Source organism: Pseudonaja textilis, chromosome 2 (assembly GCF_049901715.1).
Source record: "Pseudonaja textilis isolate UNSWEBS1 chromosome 2, rPseTex1.2, whole genome shotgun sequence".
NCBI classification, from domain to species: domain Eukaryota; kingdom Metazoa; phylum Chordata; class Lepidosauria; order Squamata; family Elapidae; genus Pseudonaja; species Pseudonaja textilis.
Genome location: NC_141991.1, coordinates 113,066,035 through 113,084,883, shown reverse-complemented (window position 1 = coordinate 113,084,883; position 18,849 = coordinate 113,066,035). Strand labels below are relative to the sequence as shown.

Below are 18,849 nucleotides of genomic sequence, written 5' to 3'. Positions count from 1 at the left end.
ATACTGTGGTTAGATCAGACCAAAGACGGCGTAATTCAAGGTTTTCTAGGTTTAGAATTTCAAGTCTGGTGGCATAAGGTATTCTACAATGAGTAAAGGAGTGGCGAATTCTTCTTGTGAAATATTTCTGGACTTTCTCAACTGTGCTAATATCAGATATGTAATGTGAGTTCCAGACTGATGAGCTGTATTTGAGTATTGGTCTAGCAAATGTTTTGTATGCTCTAGTTAGTAGTGTGATATTACCAGAGAAAAAGCTATGTAGGATTAGGTTAATAACTCTTAATGCCTTTTTGGCTATGTAGTTACAGTGGGCTCTAGCACTTAGATCATTAGAGATGAGTATTCCAAGGTCTTTTACAGAGCTTGGATCATCAACAAGATCTTGACTATTCAGCTTGTATTTTATTTTTTTGATTATTTTTTTTTGCCAATATGTAAGACAGAGCATTTATTTGTTGAAGTTATTTATTTGAAGTTGCCATTTGTTTGACCATTCTGATACATAGTCAAGATCTTTTTGAAGAGTAGCAGTATTATCTGTGGTATTGAACAGCTTTACATCATCAACGAAAAGAACGCAGTTGCTCTTAATATGACCACAGAGGTCATTTATGTAGAGTATGAAGAGAGTAGGTCCTAGAACACTGCCTTGGGGGACACCACTATTGGCAGGTACAGAATTTGATAGGACACTCCCAATTTTGACCATTTGTTGTCTGTTTGACAGGAATGCTTCTATCCAGTTATGCAGTTGTCCAGAGATACCATAAGATTTTAGTTTTAGGAGTAGTTTGTCGTGTACCACTGAATCAAAGGCTTTACAGAAGTCTATGTAGATTGCGTCTATTGCTTTGCCCTGATTGAGTTGTGTAGTCCATATGTTTTTGCAGTGTAAGAGTTGCAGATTGTCTTAATGAACATTATGTCTGTGTGAATAAGTAAAAAGCTGAAAAAGCAGTAGCAAAATGTGGGAGTGTTAAGGTGAAAGATAAGAGTACTGAATACTTTGTAAAATTTTGGCTGGAAGAATCCAGAGGCAGGGTAACACAGAGTCCCCTAAACTGTTATGTAGTTTATTTGATTTTTGACTTGGTTTGTTAAAAAAAACAGTAGAGAAGGGTCTCTTCCTGGACTCCACCAGTCGGAATTCTTTAACTGACAGGATGCAATATACCTTTCCTGCTGAACCAGTCAATGTAATGGGATGAATGTAGGTAGCCTGGCTCCATATCATGTAGGGCTTTATAGATCACAAGCAACACCTTGAATTGGACCTGAAAGCAAACCAGCACACACCGTGCAGCTCGCGGAACAGTTTTTCTGTATGTCCTTCTTTAGGAGCCCAATGTAGCTTGTGCAGCTGCATTTCGCACCAACTGAAGCTTTTGGATATTTTTCAAGGGTAGTCCCATGGAGAGCACATTGCAGTAGTCCAAATGGGAGATGACCAGATCATGAGTGACCTAACAGTTATTATTAATATGACTGAAGTAATCAAAAAAATAAGCTTTCCTGGTACAAGACAGATTTGAACAAGTGATAATTTATTAGTTTAGACTTTTATTGAAGCATTGGATAAAGTGGGAACAGAGTGTTATTGGAAATACATCATTTTTAAAACATGGGCCTTTATAAACTGGTGAAAATAGTATTATTTTGATGGAAATGATGTTTTTCAATAAAAACAAAAACTCCAGGGAATGAGGAAGGGTAGCAAATGAGCCAAAGAGTATCTGTAGACAGATCAGCAAACTAAGGTAAATACTTCTGCGTTTATAGGAGGGCTGTGGTGATGGTTTGTGGCATGTTTTTCCAAACATTGTATCAAAGATTAATTCTGTTGGACTGTTCTTGGTCTTAGAAATTAAAGCAGTGAATGGTTAGGGGTCCCCAAATGTGGCAACTTTAAGACTTGTGGACTTCAACTCCCAGAATTCTCCAGCCAGCTGGCTGGACAATTCTGGGAGTTGAAATCCACAAGTCTTAAAGTTGTCATGTTTGTAGACTTCTGGGTTAAACAGACAAAGGATCTGTACTGTAAGCTTGTTCTGGTCATGATTTTTTAAAGCTGTCTTTTTTCTAACCGTTGCTGATTTCCTTTGCTCTTCTGTCTGGCACGGGTGATTACCTTTTGGATGATGACAATGCAAATTCCTGTCAAAGTAAATTAAGAGAAATTTACTGGGGAAGGTTTGAAATGGCTCAAATATCTGGAATTGTTCAGAGTAAAAATTATGACTCATGACATCCCATTTTCCTCGTTGCTTTTCAGTGAACTGAAAAGGTTTGGGCACGAAAGTGGGCAGAACTTTCTTTGGCCTACTGCATTTATGAAAGAGAGAAAATGGCAGTGTGAAATGGCTGTGGCTCTAATAAAGGTTCCATTTAGCTGTGTTATGCCACAGATATCCCTACTTTATTAGGAGAAGAAACCCATGTTCTGGGTTTCAAACACTACCAATAATACTATTCCCAAATGGGCCACAGTTACATAACAATGTGTATTTGAAAATAGCCATTTTTGAAGAATGTACTTCTTGTCCTGCTTTTGGCATCATCGGAGAGTTTTACAATTTATATTATTACCTTCCTCTGGACATCTTGTTTCTTGGCCACCATATAGATCAGTATTTTTAAAAATTGGTCTTTATTTATTTAAACAAACTAGACCAAAAAAGGAAAAATGGAAAAATAAAAAAGCAAAATGAATATTATATATGTAAACCCTTCATAAATGTAGGTTTGTGCATGTATATGTGTATATGGATGTGAGTATGTATTTTTGTTGGGTGTGTATATATCTAAGTGATAAGCATAATTATCTAACACTCATTATTCATGTCATCATCAAAATGTATAATGTATCCTTATGTTCATATGGATATGTTTCTGATATAAATAAATTTTACCTATTCAGATATGGATGTTAATTCTAGATAACTGTTATGATAGGCTAAAATGTAATAACATGAATGAGAAGAAAAATAATGACAATGACAAGTTTTTTCCAGCTTCTCTTCCACCCCAAGGACATTTTTTTTAATTAATGTTTTTTATAATGCATCAAATGCTTTAAAGAAAAAAAAAATTCCTCCCATACTTCTAGTAAATCTACACTAATAATGATCTCACGGTCTCATCCATTAAGTTTTCTAGATGACAATATATAAATACTGTACTTTATTAGTTTCCTTTTCCAGATTGTTTTTCTGTGTTTCCTGTATATCCTACAACTCCAATTGTTTCCTTGAGTATTAAGTTTGAAGTCCCAAGATGAGACACAAGTATGACTGCAATGTTGTCATTTAAGTGCTCTGACTTTTATACAGATTGGGAAGTACCTTATTATTCAGGATGACAGATATGTAAGTGATAAATGATTTTTAATATAGTGTTAATTCCAAAGGTAAAGAAATTAGTATCAATTTTAAAAACTTTTAAAATGCTGAAGATAAATAACATACAGAAATTGTTTTATGTAATTATTTATCTGAAAATACTTTTACTTCATGTTCCCAGAACATTAAACAAATCCAGTTAAATACAAAAAGTAATAATGTCCCATTAAAAATTAAAACATTACAGTTCTACAAAATTAAACTCTCCATGTTATACTTTCAGTGTCCTTTATTTGCCTTTGTGTATTATGTATTCATCTGAAAATATTTCATGTTTTGTTTCTAACTTTAAACAATGCTATTTTAACTATTAAAAAAACATTGAATTTCTTATTTAAAATTAAAACTGCAGTTCCATCAAAATAGTACAACTTGGTTATTTTTTCTTTTCTTTTTTTATGTTCAGTCATTGATTTGGGGGAAATTGTGATAAATTAAAAGCAGTGCAGGCCTGCATGTCTGTCCTCAGAGATCAGCCTTGCTGAGCTTAATGGGACTGGAACTATGGACTGAAAATTAAAGTCTCTATTTATGGTGTGATTTAATACTAATTGGTGAGAGAAGGAAAGAGAGTTACACCCTGTTTAGGTATTACATCAGGAGCTAAATTCACCAAGAAAACAGCTTCTCCCAAGTCCCAGTTAATCTTCAGAGACATCCAAATAATCATTTACATTCAAAGTTAATTCTTTTTGTTTTCGACAAAAAAATTTTTTGTATTAGGGAATTTAAGATTAATCTCTGCCATTTCATTTTTTTGCAGAGAAGTCTTGTCCATACTTGTCATAGGTGTTCGCCTTAATTCATCTTTATGCATGTCACCCTGTCTTTTATGTAGGTCTTTTACATACTAAACCATGATTGCCAAAGTTTTCCTGACTCTGTCCTTTTTTCCCCTTCTTGACATTTCTTTAAACAATAGGAAAATCTTCAAATTTATTATAGCAGCACAATACTAACTATATATATCTAATTGTATTCAGATCTGTCATACGCATAAACACTACTTTAGCCAAAAGTCCAAGAAGCAATTTATGTTATTAAATTTAGGTCATTATATTTATTAGAGAGTAAATAAATATCTAAAAAGCATAAAAAACAGGTAATTCATAATTAGTAGCATCACATTGTCTATTGTTGATACTGTGACTGATATTCTAACATTTTAAGATAGAAACAAAATTTTAGTTGGGAAGTGGCAATTTTTCATTTGGTCCCGAATGAAAGAGCACTCACCATCAGTTTATAAAAGTTAAATTCATGAAAAACAAGGTTATGAAAAATGAACAGTTTCTTTTTTAAAGGTTCAGTAAAGAGAAAAGAGACTGTTCTATATTATTAAATATACTATTTTAAGAATATCCTCCTTTTCAACTAGGGAAGAAAGAAATAATCCCAATGGAATATTTGCTTCTTCAGTTAAGATTCCTGTAAGATACAGTAGTCTGGCCATTAGGGCTACATCTTTTACAGAATCAGGTGCATAGAAGTCTGAAAAAAGGGGTTTGGATCTGTGCTCATGTGAAATGGAAAGCACTTCTTCCTAATCATTTTTGAAAGGTGCATAGCTTAGAGAATGGACATTTAGATCGTTTTAGCTAAGGTGAGACATTATCTAGGAGATTTCTGACATGCATGCAAGTAATCCTTGTCTTACAGCTATAACTGAGCCCAAAGTTTCCATTGCTAAGCAAGACAATTGTTAAGAAGGTGTACCCCATGTTATGACCTTTCTTGCCACTGTTGTTAAGTGATTCACTGAAGTTGCAAATGATGATCACATGACTCCGAGAAACTGCAGCCATCATAAATACATGCCGATTGCCGAGTGTCTGAAGTTTGATGACGTGGCCATGGGATGCTGCAAGGGTCATAAGTGTGAAAAATTGTCATAAGTCATTTTTCCTCAGTGTTGTTGCAATTTCAAATGGGTTACTCATTGTTGTCAGTCAAGGACTACCACTATTTTGATACCATTATTTTATGACCATGGAAAGTGGAGGTCCATTTTGCTTATTGGTATGTAGTTGAAAGGCAAATCATTTGTATAGAATGTATGCTAATCTTGTGCTTCTGTTTTAAATTATATCTTAAGGTTTGGGAATTTTGAATCATAACAGGATGATGAAAGCAGATAGATCAATGTACAGCTTTGGGCTTAGTTTATTGCACATGTTCTTTTTAGTACAATCTCGTGCAGTTTCCGGCTTGATAAATTTAGCAAAATAGATGCCTGCATTTTTCCTTGCTGAAATTATTTTTGGTTCCAGAAATGTGTTCCTTCTGTTCTTCTCTCTTAAACAGATTACTTTGCATTGAAACACATTCTCTGAAGGTTGTACATGTACATGCTGCTGTTGAGGACAGCCAGCAATGCTAATAAGACCAACTTAAGAATTACTTTTGACACATGCAGGGGTGGGATTCAAATTTCTTAACAACCGGTTCTGTGGTTGTGACCTAATTTGTGGGGGTGGCTTGGTGGTCATGTGACTGGCTGGGCATGACTTGTATGTAAATATTATGAATATTTATGTAAATATTTGATTTTTTATAAAAAAAGAGCAACTTTTACCCAAAAGCAGGCAAAGCAGGCAGGCAGATTGAATTGCTCGCAGAATCACAGATTCATTCAGGGATCTATCTTTCTGCAATTAGCAAGCAAACTCACAAAATTAACTCACAATACATCATATATATATATACATATTGGATTTTTTATTTAAAAAAGGAGCAACTTTTACCCAAAATCAGGCAAAGCAGGCAGGCAGAATGTGTTGCTCACAGAATGACAGATTCACCTAGAGATCTCTTTCTGCCATCTGCTACCCGAGTCTGCACTGAATAATAGAAGCTTCAGACTCATCTCTGCTTTTAGATTAGCTAGAAAGCAAGAAATCCAACAATTTCCTGCTTTCTAGCTAATCTAAATTCTCCCAGTACAGCAGAATAGCTGATGATCGGGGAAAAATAGAACAAGGAAAAATAGCAACTTAGTAGGCAAGTTTGATGGTGTGCATGTCAGGTAAGGAGAGTGTGGGTGGGGTGGGGCGGGGCCAGCCAGTGGCACAATTTGCAGCAGGTAGAATCCCACCCCTGATGAGAGTGTGTTTTGCGGGTGCGTGTAGACCATTTCCTAAAAACCTCAGCTGTGCTGCCCAGACAGCTGACAAGCACTGTGCGCGAGTGTGTACCATTTGAAAATCTTCTTCTTTCCTGCTTTTTAACCTCAGCTGTGCCGTGCAAAGCAGCTGAGGTAAAAAAAGCAGGAAATAAAGAACAGCCAAGAGCCCAGGTGGGTGGCTGGGCCAAACAGAGCAGCAGACACTGAACCGGTTCAGTGTCTGCTGCTCTTCAGAGCTACCGGATCTATAGAACCGCACCAAACCAGTAGCATGCCCTCACAAAATTATACATCTGAGTGTTATATAATATATAATAATTAATGAGAAGTTTGAACTACACCGAGATAACATTAATCTCTATATATTGTTAGTCTAATATTGTATGTTGTCACCTGTGATGGAATCTCCAGGTAAGGTGAAGTCCTTATAGGAGAAGAAGCAATGTAAACTTGACCTCTTCTAAAAACCCTGAAGCCTTTGTCTGGATGTTCCCAAGAGAGTACAGTCAGTCTGGTGAGATTCTTGTAGATAGGCAAGCAGTAATAAAGAAGCAACTCTGATCAACTCATGGTATCATTCTAGCTCCTTGCATCTGATGCCATCCCTTGTAGAAGGAAGTATTTTTGATGCAGAATAGAGTGTATTGCTGTTATCCCCCCAAATCTTCCATGGCTTCTTAATCTGAGTCATCCTCATTTCTCTTATTGATTTATAATTTTTCAGGGGTTGTCCAAGACAACATCATTTGGATGTATCAAAATGTGATGATTATAGAGCATTGTTATCTGATGATACCTTGTTTACTATTGTGACTAGTAAAGTTTGTAGTTACAGAGCAGATGTACAGTGAAATACAGAAACTATAAACTTTGGGAAAAGCAATTCTTTTTTCTTTATGTGGATCAGACATTATCATTGAAAGCCGAATATGCTTAAGGAGCATCACATAAGTGAGAAATTAGCCGCATGTTTGCATACTCAAGGCCTGCTGAATCTATCTGCCTCAAATGGCATCTGTGGAACACCCAAATTTAAATGTTAGTTAATTAGAGGATTTAAATGGCTACAATATTGTAACACTTCCAAATCACTTGAGATTTTGTTATTCCGGCGTGAAATCTTATACATTAGTTAAAACCATGCCCAAACTCTTAATCTAAGGGAAACGGGGAGATTTTTGGAAAATGGTGGTGGTAATGATAGTGTTCTTTATAGGACCTGGTAAAATAAATGACTTAAAGACCTTGTTTTCTGTTGCCACAATTAAATCCACAGATTCCTTGCGGCTATTTTTGGCTGTAAATGGCAGTATCTTCATTAGAAAATTACTCAACCCTAAGGACAATCAAGAGAATGATAATGTAGATGGCAGGTGTTTTGAACAAATAAAATTAAAGCGTAGTATAATTAAGGTAATAATTTAATTTGACTTGTCATCTTTCTATTGTTGTTTCATACAACTTCACATTATGTGTAATGTTATGTTTATGAATGCAGTATAATTCTGTAAATATTTGTTCAGGAGTTAAATCTATGAATTCAGTGGGACTCATACTCAGTTGTATGTCCATAATACAGGTAGTCCTTGACTTAAAGACCAAATTGAGCCCAAAATTTATGTTGCTAAGTGAGACATTTGTTGACTGAGTTTTGCTCCATTTTACAACCTTTTAGCCACAGTTGTTGTGTGACTCATTGCAGTTGTTAAGTTAGTAACACAACTGTTAAGTGAATTTGGCTTCCCCATTGACTTTGCTTATCAAAAGGTTACAAAAGGTGATCCCATGACCCCGGGACACTGGAACCATCATTAATATGAGTCAGTTGCCAAGTCTCCTCTTTTCAAAGTTCTGGGTCATCTAGATGTTGATTTTTAAAACTCCTTTATTTACAATCCCATTTTAAATGAAGCTGTGTTAACTAAGTCTTGTAAGTCCTTAAATCACTAGTGATATAAGTTTTTGGAAGAAAGATGGGAACATCAATGTAATTAACAAATTGCTAAACCAGCTGATTTGTTTTAGAGAAGTAGAGTATGTTCTCTCTCTCTCTTTTTCCTCTCATGGCTTAATAAATACTTTTAGAAGAAGGTAATTTTCATTAGTAAATTAATGTGGGGAAAAGGAGTTCACAATGTTGCCTAGTTTCACACAATTCTTTCCAGATCTGTATAAAACACTGAGAACTCCTGCAAAATCCCAGATTTGGATCTAATTTTGCTTTTGTTGTCTTTTTGGTGCAGTAGAATTAAGGAATCAGCTAGAAACTGGGAGACTGTTTTAGTCACGTCTTGGCTGTGAAGCCATTTGGATGACCTTGGACCAGTCACTTTTTCTCAGGCTTAAGAAGGAGGCAATCGGCAAACCACATTTGAAGAACCTTGCCAGGAAAGCTGGGGGGACTTCTCTAGGTAGTCTTTGAGAATTAGACATGATTGAATGAAAGAAGAAGAAAACTGCAATAGCACAATAATTTGGACACCTGAACACTTACTTATACATTGTCATGATCTGCATTTATGGTATCTTTTTTTTCCCCCTGTGGAAACTTTAGATTTCCTAGGGCCCTTTCCCAGTTCCTTTGGAACTATCATCTAAGCTAACTCATTCCTCTTGGATGGGTTCTGATCAATCTGCTTATTGGCAGAGTTGAATAAAGAATTGCCTATCTCCTGAAAGATTCTAGGAATTCAATTTCAATTGCCTTAATCAATTGAAACAAGAACAATTAAGATTGTGGTCCCTCTAAACAACAGCAACTGATGAAATTGATTGTTTTCTGCAAACTGCTTTGAGGCACAAGATTTGTTATTTTGTTTTCTCTCTGTGTTTGATCATAGTTACTGAAGTTCATCTTGTGCCATTCTGTTTTTAAGGAGGAGGTTAATTGTGTCAAATGTTTAGTGCAGAGATAAGTATAATTTCTGTAATCCAAGTAGCAAAGATGTTTTGGGGCTTGATTATATGGTTGGAGGATTTTATGGCAATTTATAGGGTGCCTTTTGCTTGCTTATGTGCTTAAAAGCACGTCAAATATATTCTTTTTTTCCTCTCCCTCTATTTTTCTCTTTCAGTTTCATTTTTAAAATTACAGATAGTCCTCACTTGTGGCCACAATTAAGCCCAAAATTTCTGTTGCTAAGCAAGACAGTAGTTAAATGAATTTTGCCCCATTTTACAACTGTTCTTGCCACAATTGTTAAGCGAATCACTGCAGTTGTTAAGTTTGTAACAGAATTGTTAAGTGTATTTGACTTCCCCCATTGACAGCTTGTAAGAAGCGGGCTGGGAAAGTTACAAATAGTGATCACATGATCCCATTCTAAATACCTGCTAGTGCCAAGCATCCGAATTTGATCATATGACCACAGGGATGCTGCAATGGTGGTAAGCGTGAAAAACAGTCATAAGTCATTTTTTTCAGGACCGTTGTAACTTTGAACAGTCACTAAGTAAATGAGTCTTTTCTTGGGCTGTTCTTGGTTGAAGAAGTTGATACTCAAAATACAGCATAGTCATTTGAACGGTATAGTGTCATCTGGTTTGAGATGTGGCTTGTGACACTTGGTTAAATGTCCTGTAATCTTACTTTTTGCTCTCCCTGATGCAGTTTTCCTATGATGCTGTGGTAATCTTGGTACTGAAATTTTGATCATGTACTGATATAAAAATAGTCTGGTCTAGTAACTAAGGAGAATCCAGGAGACCACGAGTTCTAGTCCAACTTTAGGTATAAAAACTGGTGAGATAACTTTGGGGCAGTCATTCTTTCAGTCCAACCCACCTCACAGAGTTGTTCATTGTGGGAAGATAGGAGGAGGAAGAAGTATTAGATATATTAGGTATAAGAACATAAATAAAAATGCATTATAAGTAGCAATTTACTTTAACAAAACAAAATGTGCATAATTTTCTTCCCTTCTGGCCATTCTTTAGTCTTAAAGAAAATGTAAGGTTATTTTTCTTTTACCTCCACAGAAATTTTAAGATATTGACTGATTTCAACCTGCATTTGAAATTTCACCTCATTTTCAAATAATTGAGATGAAATTGTTTGGAAGTTCTTAGCAGGAAAAGGTTAGACAGCAGAATTCATATGGCAGAAATAGTGGTAGGTACAATTAAGGGAAGAATTATTTGGCCCCTTCTGGCAGGAATATTTATGCCATACCAGGAAATCAGAAGCTTAATTAATACTCTCTTTAGCAATAGATGGTTATTCTAGTTAAGGGTAGAAAATGGACAGGTTAAATTTAATCAGAATGACTATTTTTTGTGAAGATGTTCTGTTTTGTGGGGACTTTATATTATTCAATCTTTAATACTAAATTGGCTAATTATTTTTGAGAGAGAGAAAGAGAGAGAGAAAGAGAGAGAGAGACCTTTGTTTATTACTGGAATCAATTGTAGCAAAAACCTTTCAATGCGTACAGGTTTTGATTCTCTGCAAAAGAGAAAAACCATTCTTTCAATTAAAGGAATCACTCTTAAAAATAAGTGCTATACTTGTGTCAAACCTGTAAGGCAGTGGCCAGCAATTACTTTTAGTCACCATAGTAACCTTAACACAAATCAGTTCCTACCTATTTAAGAAGAAAGGTTATACTAGGAAATTGGAATAGTCTTCCTTCCTGTAGCCACATGTGATAGCCACCAAGTTTATTTGATGATAGTTACTTATGTTTACCTCATGATAATTACTTCAAAGAGAGAACATTTGGTGCAACCCAATTCTGGGAAAAACTTCAGAGGCGGAGCTCCAGTATTGCTAGGCCAAACTTGAAGTAAAAAAAAATACATTAATTTTTATGAACCATATCAACTGTACTGTATACGTATGCTTGTTCAGAAATAAACAAGAGTATCTTTTAAAAAGCTGCTTCCCAGAAGTGAGTCTCACTAGATGTTCGTCTGACTTAATTATTATTTCCTGGATGTTCTTCACTAGATAATCACAAAGGTGCTTTTTCAAACAGCAACCGGACTGTTTTTTCTTTGAGGAAGAAGACATTTCACTTCTCATTCAAGAAGCTTCATCGGTTCTGACAGGATAGTGGCAGTGGGGATGAAAGAATCATATTACTTTGCAGACATCTGGCCAGTAGCACTCTCTGAGAGCCTATTGAGGCCACTTGGGGGTTTTATCTATGCCCTTCTTAAGGAAGGTTTATCTGTGTCTTCTTCCTCAAGGAAAAAACATAGTCCAATTGCCTTTTGAAAAAGTACCTTTGAGAAAACCGTGGCCTGGATGACAGAAATCTCCACAAACATTCACTTGATCATGTGATTCATTGAAAAATAAGCTTATTTGGCTTATTTCTTACGTGTGTATCCTTACAATTTATATTGACTGTTTCTTAGTATGATTTGATTGCTTATTGTACCCTATGACTGTTATTAAGCGTTGTACCTGATGATTCTTGACTCTTGATAAATGTATCTTTTCTTTTATGTATACTGAAAGCATTTGCACAAAGACAAATTCCTTGTGTGTCCAATCACACTTGGCCAATAAAGAATTCTATTCTATTCTATTTCTAGAAGAGCATGTATAAGATTGTAGCTGTCTTACAGTGACTTAAACCAGGGGTCCCCAAACTTGGCAACTTTAAGACTTGTGGACTTTCAACTCCCAGAATTCTCCAGCCAGTTGGCTGGAGAATTCTGGGAATTGAAGTCCACAAATCTTAAAGTTGCCAATTTTGGAGACCTCTGACTTAAATAATAAACTGTTCAAAGTGCTGCTCAAAGTCAGTGTGTTGTTTCCCATTGTTTTGGGCCCAATAATTTTCCAAGACAGAATTCTGCTGCGGCCCTAGATATTGAAAAATCTAATGACATTAGAAAATTTATGAGAGGTTGTTAGGTAATTAGAGGCAAACTAAATACCTTTGCTTTCAGAGCAGTTTTGGTCATGTTGCTGAATTCTTGGCTCCTATTGGTGAACTAATTCTATGCATGCATGATCTTCTTTCTTAATTTCTTGGTATAATGTAAGATTAATGATACTCTACCTTATGTGCTGACGATGAAATTGGGCCAACATTGTAGAATTGTTTGCACAATAAAACTGTGTCTAGCATTGACATCAAGGCAAAATAATAAATTGGCTGCAGGCTATTCAGGATCATTTACTTTAGCTATAATAGCAGGAGCCGGTTAGAAATTCTATAAAATTGTGGTTTGCTCAAAGGGATGAATGTTGAGCTGGCCACGGTTTCTTGTTTTATAGCTAACTGATATTGGTGCTTATGTGTGTTTGAGCAAAGAATGAAAGGTTGAATTATGACATGCATACACATCAGCAGAAGTAACCTTATCCATCATAGATGAGATGAAATGAGATGTGGGACTTCAGTATAACATGGAAGCCTGAGAACTTCTCCACTGTGGTGTGTGATTTAGTGTGATGATAGCTAAGGAATCGCCTTTCTCTTTTTCAATGGAACAATTTAATGGCAAACTTAGCATCTGTTTTGGAATATGTGGGTAACCAGGAGACAAACATTATCTACTCTAGGTTGACCAGATGCTCAAGCAATTTCTAATAATCTCTTTTCCATCAGCAAGCCTGCCTTATTCAAACTTGGTTCCTTACACAAGCTTCTTAAAATATTTAATGCATGCAATGTATGTTAACTGGCTATCTGTCAGACTTAGATTTGTTGTTGTTTAACACAAAAGGAAACAAGAACAGATGAATGCTGAATATGAATGCTGCATGGTCAGTATCTCTTTTTTCAATTACTTATGCAATAATACGTCTATGGAGATTCTCAGTCATCCAGGTCATGGTTGTCCCAAAGGTGCTTTTTCAAGAGGTAACTGGACTTTCAAAAAAAAAATGTTTCACTTCTTATCTAAGAAGCTTCCGTTTTCCGGTGCTCCTGCCCGGTGTACCAGGGAACTGATCTTCTGGTTTCTGGCACACACTCTATCCAATTTCGGCATTCAGTGCCATTCGTTACCATTGTCCTATGGAATAATTCAGTGCACTATGTTTTGGTTTGCTTCTAGAATCAGGATTGAGTGTTGTTTATTTTCACATTTACAGTTAGAAGGTCACAACCTGAAGTTTGGATGGCATAGATATTATGGTATGATAAAATTAAAATTGATGTGTATTTTAAAAATAACTTTTTTATATCTTTTTTTTCTTTTTTCTTTTTCTTCACCTTTTTACTTTTCTTGCACTTTTTGCTTTCTGTTTGCTTTATTTTTGTCCTTTTTCCTTCTTCCTTTATACTACTTTGTATTAGCTTTTACCTTTTTTAAAGAGTTTTGATTATATATCATATATATAAAGGATGGCTGTTTTATCATGAGCAAAGAATTCCAGTGCACTTCGGCTGCTCTGTTGCTTAGCGACCAGTTAGGCTCATTTGTGGATCATACTCTTCCTCAGTGGAATTGTTGCTATGAGAAGTATTCATGTTGATATGATTATGTGTGATATCTCCTCCACGCCAGATGAAAGAGAAATGGGTAAAAGAGCTCCTTGTGATCTTCTCAGGGATGGTTGAGTCACTTTTCTTGGATGGTTGATGAACTAGGAATTGAACTGAATTCAATATTTGAATGTCTTATATTAATTGATTTCAGTAACAGACACTTGCAGAACTGAGATGACCTTGGACTTAATTTTATCAGAAAGTGTAGGGCGGGGGTGTCAAACTCACAGCCTGTGGGCCAGATGCATCACGCGCTGGCCACACCCACCCTTGTTTTAGCGAAGGGGGGAAAAGTCATGATACATCACCTGACAACAATGTGATGACGCGAGTTTGACACCCCTGGTGTAGGGGCTCAATAGTTAATAGGGAGTCATACCAAACCTTGACAAGTGACCACTTTGAATCATGGATCAAACCACATTCAAGTCATATGTTATTGAGCCAGAAGACTTTAGTTCCAAGAATGACAGAGATCTTTTGCTTTGCTTTGATGTGAGTGTATGCTACATGTTTATAAACTGAATATGACCTGCTATATTCCTTCCTAAATGGGATTTTGGTATCTCCCAGGCCCAGTATCTTGAGACACAATAGCATGTTACAGTGACATACATTGTCACTGTACTTAAGTGACTTAAGGGACTTAAGTGAAGAAGTCAGCAAGGATATTGTTGTTGCAATTATTTGTAGTAATAAAACACCAATAAGATTTAAGAAGTTTCCTTTATGAAATACCTTTAATACAGAGTCTTCGCTGGGACCCCTTCTATTAGTTTTAGGTTGCCAAGTTGAAACAATTTGTTCAAGCTTTAAATGAGCAATTATGTTGATTTCAGGGCTAAGATGAGATTTTATTGACTTAATCATTTTTCTTTGCTGCATTCACATGTTGATTAATTTTATGGATTTTATAATTTGTAGACTTTTTTTTGCAGTGATTGTCTTTCTGCAATTATCTGACTTACTAAATGCCTTTTATATTTAAAGCTAATATATAAATATTTTAAATGCATAAATGTTTATTAGAAAAAAACTGCAACATAATATACTTTGTTGTGCGTAACATTTCTTTATCTAATTAATTTTCAGCATGCAAAGCTATTCATAAACTACTATTGGATTGTAATGGAAGACCATTTTGTTTTATTTCATTTTTATTAAATTTCTATTAAGTTTCTATGCCATCTAACTTTCTTTAAAATGATATATTGTATATTTGATTGTAAAAAAAACTGGTGTTGGTGGAGATGGTATTTAAAAAGTGGACAGAATCTCAATTGGTATAATGAAATGGAAGGTCTCCTCTCTCTCTCTCTCTCTCTCTCCGTTTTTTGTTTGTTTGTTTGTTTCAGCTTTTACTGTTGGGTTGTTCATCAGTTCTTTGGGATATTATTGTTTACTTCTTGATTGTTGGTCTGATGTTAATCTTGGTGTTAATCTATGCTCATCAGGGTATTGACTGCTGGTGGGAAGGTGATTTCGTCTTTTTGCTCCCTTTTAGAGTTGTAGACGTTGCTTGTGTCTATGTGACTATTGATGCCTAGTTTGTCAGAATGGCAGGCTTCCTGGAATTCTCTAGCATTTTTAGACTTCACTTGGTCTAGGTCATGGCTTCCCAGTTGAAACTATGGTTAAGTCTGGCCGTAGGTTGTGAAATTAAAGACTTTTCTTCATGTCTTCTGACTGCTAGTTTTTATTCATGGATACATTCTTCTAGTCTTCTGCCTGTTTGTCCTAAGAGGTAGCTGTTGCAGTCTTTACAGTTTCAAAATTCAGTTATTATAATCATCTCAGTAGAGGTAGTTCTAGTCTTCCAGTGGAGTTGATCTCTTGGTATAGCCTGCCTAAAGGTATTGACACAATGTCAACAACCTCTAATTGTTTTTGATTGTCCCACTAAAGATTACAATCACATCAATATACCCTTGAAAGACTGTAGCCTGGAGGACTTGACTGCCCTTCTTGGGAAACATTGTTCTATAGAGATATGGTTTAGAATGTTGAGCTGGAAAGCTCTTGATTGCAATTTCTTGATTCTGACATCAGAAACTCATGGGATGGATTGAATTGCCCAGTTTGAACTTGACTGGGAGAGTTGTAGGCATACAATGGAGCAGATTTTGAAAGGATGTGGTTTCAAGCTTAGCACATTGGGTTTGTATTTAGCATATTATCATAGAGACCTAAGACAGATCACTACTGCACCTCTGTATGAGTCTTGACTTGTAGGATTTTAATTGTATGCAAAGTCTAGCTGATGTAAATATAATTTAGCTGTTAGATTGACTGGAAATACTGAGCTAGGGCAGGGCAGCTCTCTTGACAATTAATTAAAGTGCCCAAGCTCTGGAAACTTTTCCTGAAGAGAGGTGGTGGCGGATTTTGTGAGGTCACTGGAATAAAATAAATTCTTCCATTCTGAAGTTCCGTAAAGCTCCAGGCAAATTCTTGGGGAACCATATATAAAATATAATATTATTTTAAAATACTAATCTTCTTCCCCTTATTTGAAATTCACCTTAGTCATTTTCATAACACCCTTTCCTAAAAGGAAGTACTATATGTAATTATTTAATCAATTTGTTAGCCACCCCAGTTGCTAAAGCAATTCTGGGTGGCATTATGTTTTGTATATCAGGGTAATGGAGCAGCCTAGGCAAGCATTAAAAAGCCAAGTAGTATTATACTGAGGGAAAAAAGAATAAAGGAAAACAAATATATCTATATTAAATCCACCTATACATTAAAAGTGTGAAAACTACACAGAAATCTTAACATCGTAGTTTCTAATACCAATGCAGAAAGTTTGGCCAATAGTACCATAAACTGAAAGTAGTGATTTGAAGATGCCAAATAAAAAGCTAAATATAATAGAAATGCCAGAATATTATGGTCAAGGCTGTGGCTGGATGTTGGTGTTTGCTTACATGGGCATGTTTTGGTATTCTGTCTTCTTCTACTTCCTATTAATTAATGGTCTATAAAAGGACCACTTTTATCTACCTTCTCTGGGGAGTGGAAGGAACCTCCCCCTCCAATGACCCCAGACATTAAGAAAAAAAAAGTCTATGCATGTCAATCAATTATTGCTCAAGCTTCAGCCGTGCATGAACCAATTTTAAAATTCTGTGGTTGTATTACACAATTAACCCTTTTTGGTCATTTTCTTAGGCTAGTCTTTTATTGAATAGCTGCAGACAAGGTGGGTTATAACCAGGGTGCTCTCACTAGTATCATTGAATCAAAAACTCAGGAAAAGTTGCTGTTGGTACACAAGCCAGAGTTGTGTAAGTAGCCACCATCTGTAAATCCAGTGTTAGCTGGAGATGAAAGCACACTCTCATACTATCATCATATTCATTCCAGGATGATGCAACCCCATAAAAAATCTGCTTCATTTCACTCCCCAAATCTGGTTTTGGTAGTTGGTAATTTTATCCTGATCAACTTCTTACTTATCTAGCATAATAATAGTACCCGGCTCTAAAGGTCTGAATTATCTCACCCAGTAGTTTCACATTGATAGCATGGCAGACAAAATATGGACCCTTTGAGATACCATAGATTTACTATCTAGGTCTTGAACAGTAGACCCCAAACACCAGCTTCTGAACATGTCCTGATTGGAAGAACTAGAGCCATTCATACAAGTCTACCCAAGACTCAACACTACCAGGTAACTGAGAAGGATGATCACAATAAAAGCCACTAAGTGGATCAAGGAAAGGAAAGGAGCAAGGTTGCATTTTCTTTGGTTTCCATCATAAGTCATCCACCAAAATACCATAAACTGGATAAGATCCCTGTTGAAATGCCACCCGTCCGTCCCCCCGTCTCCCCCCCACCAGTTACAAATAGATGGATTTGGAGTTGTGAAGCTACAAGTATGTCAATCAACTACATAAGAATGCAATATTTGAGGCTAATCTATAATTACAAAGATTGTCTCTTTCACGTTGGGGAGGAGGCACTATGTAATGCTTGATTCCAGATGGATAAAGATTCAGGAGACTGTTTTATAAACAGTTACCCTGCATGTTTCTGTTTTTGTCAATGAAAAAGCCACTCAGTTTGCTGGTTATCCCTCCCCCTCCTGCCCTAAAATAACCCAGTAAAAAGAAATTAGGAAGAATCTGCCCTAATGCATGTTCAGGATATATTGGTTGATTGTTGGGAAACAGTTCAGTTGGAATTCTTGTAGCCCATTCTTTTTTAAAAAATAGTGCTTTACAAAAGACGCTAAGAATCATGCTTGGAAAAAAATAACTTTCAGTTTTTTGGCAGAAACTTTTTCATTACATTAAAACATTACATAACTGGCCCCTTTAAGTAGGGAGGAATCCATCTCACATTAAGAAGGCATTAATCACCTCTCTTAACAATGGAGACAATGCTAACCTGGCCCATTTAATCACCCAGAAAGAACAAGGGTTAGCATGAAGCTGGTGGCCCTCATCCCCCAGATATCCTGTTTGCACACGTGAGATCCTTAAGCTGAAAAGAATCCATATATGCAGCAGTTACCAGAGGTACCTCTTTATGACCTATCCCAGTGCTCAAATCCAAATTAAAATGAAACTACTGTAGTTACCTTTCCCAAGAACAATGCAAATTGCTCACAGTGAATCTCTGACGGTTCTAGCTTCTCTTCTTCGATAACTTGAGAGAAGAGATGCTAACTATGAAGTAGCATCTCATTCTTGGCTCCATACTGTTGGCAGAGAATTAAGCACCTTTTTCTACAACCATTGCCATGGAATGAGATTTCAGATGGGTCTTAAAAAGGGCCCCAATCTGTGTTTGATTGGATTAATACCAAGAGCTCCTACATGTCTTTCCAGCCCACTACAACTGCCAATCTAAACTTGAC

At 36.1% G+C, this 18,849-nt stretch overlaps 1 protein-coding gene across 9 annotated transcripts in view; it reads left to right on the top strand.

Moving 5' to 3' along the window:
* LMTK1 (lemur tail kinase 1) overlaps window positions 1-18,849 on the top strand; it is an 86,962-nt gene that overhangs the window by 12,392 nt on the left and 55,721 nt on the right. The window lies entirely within an intron of this gene.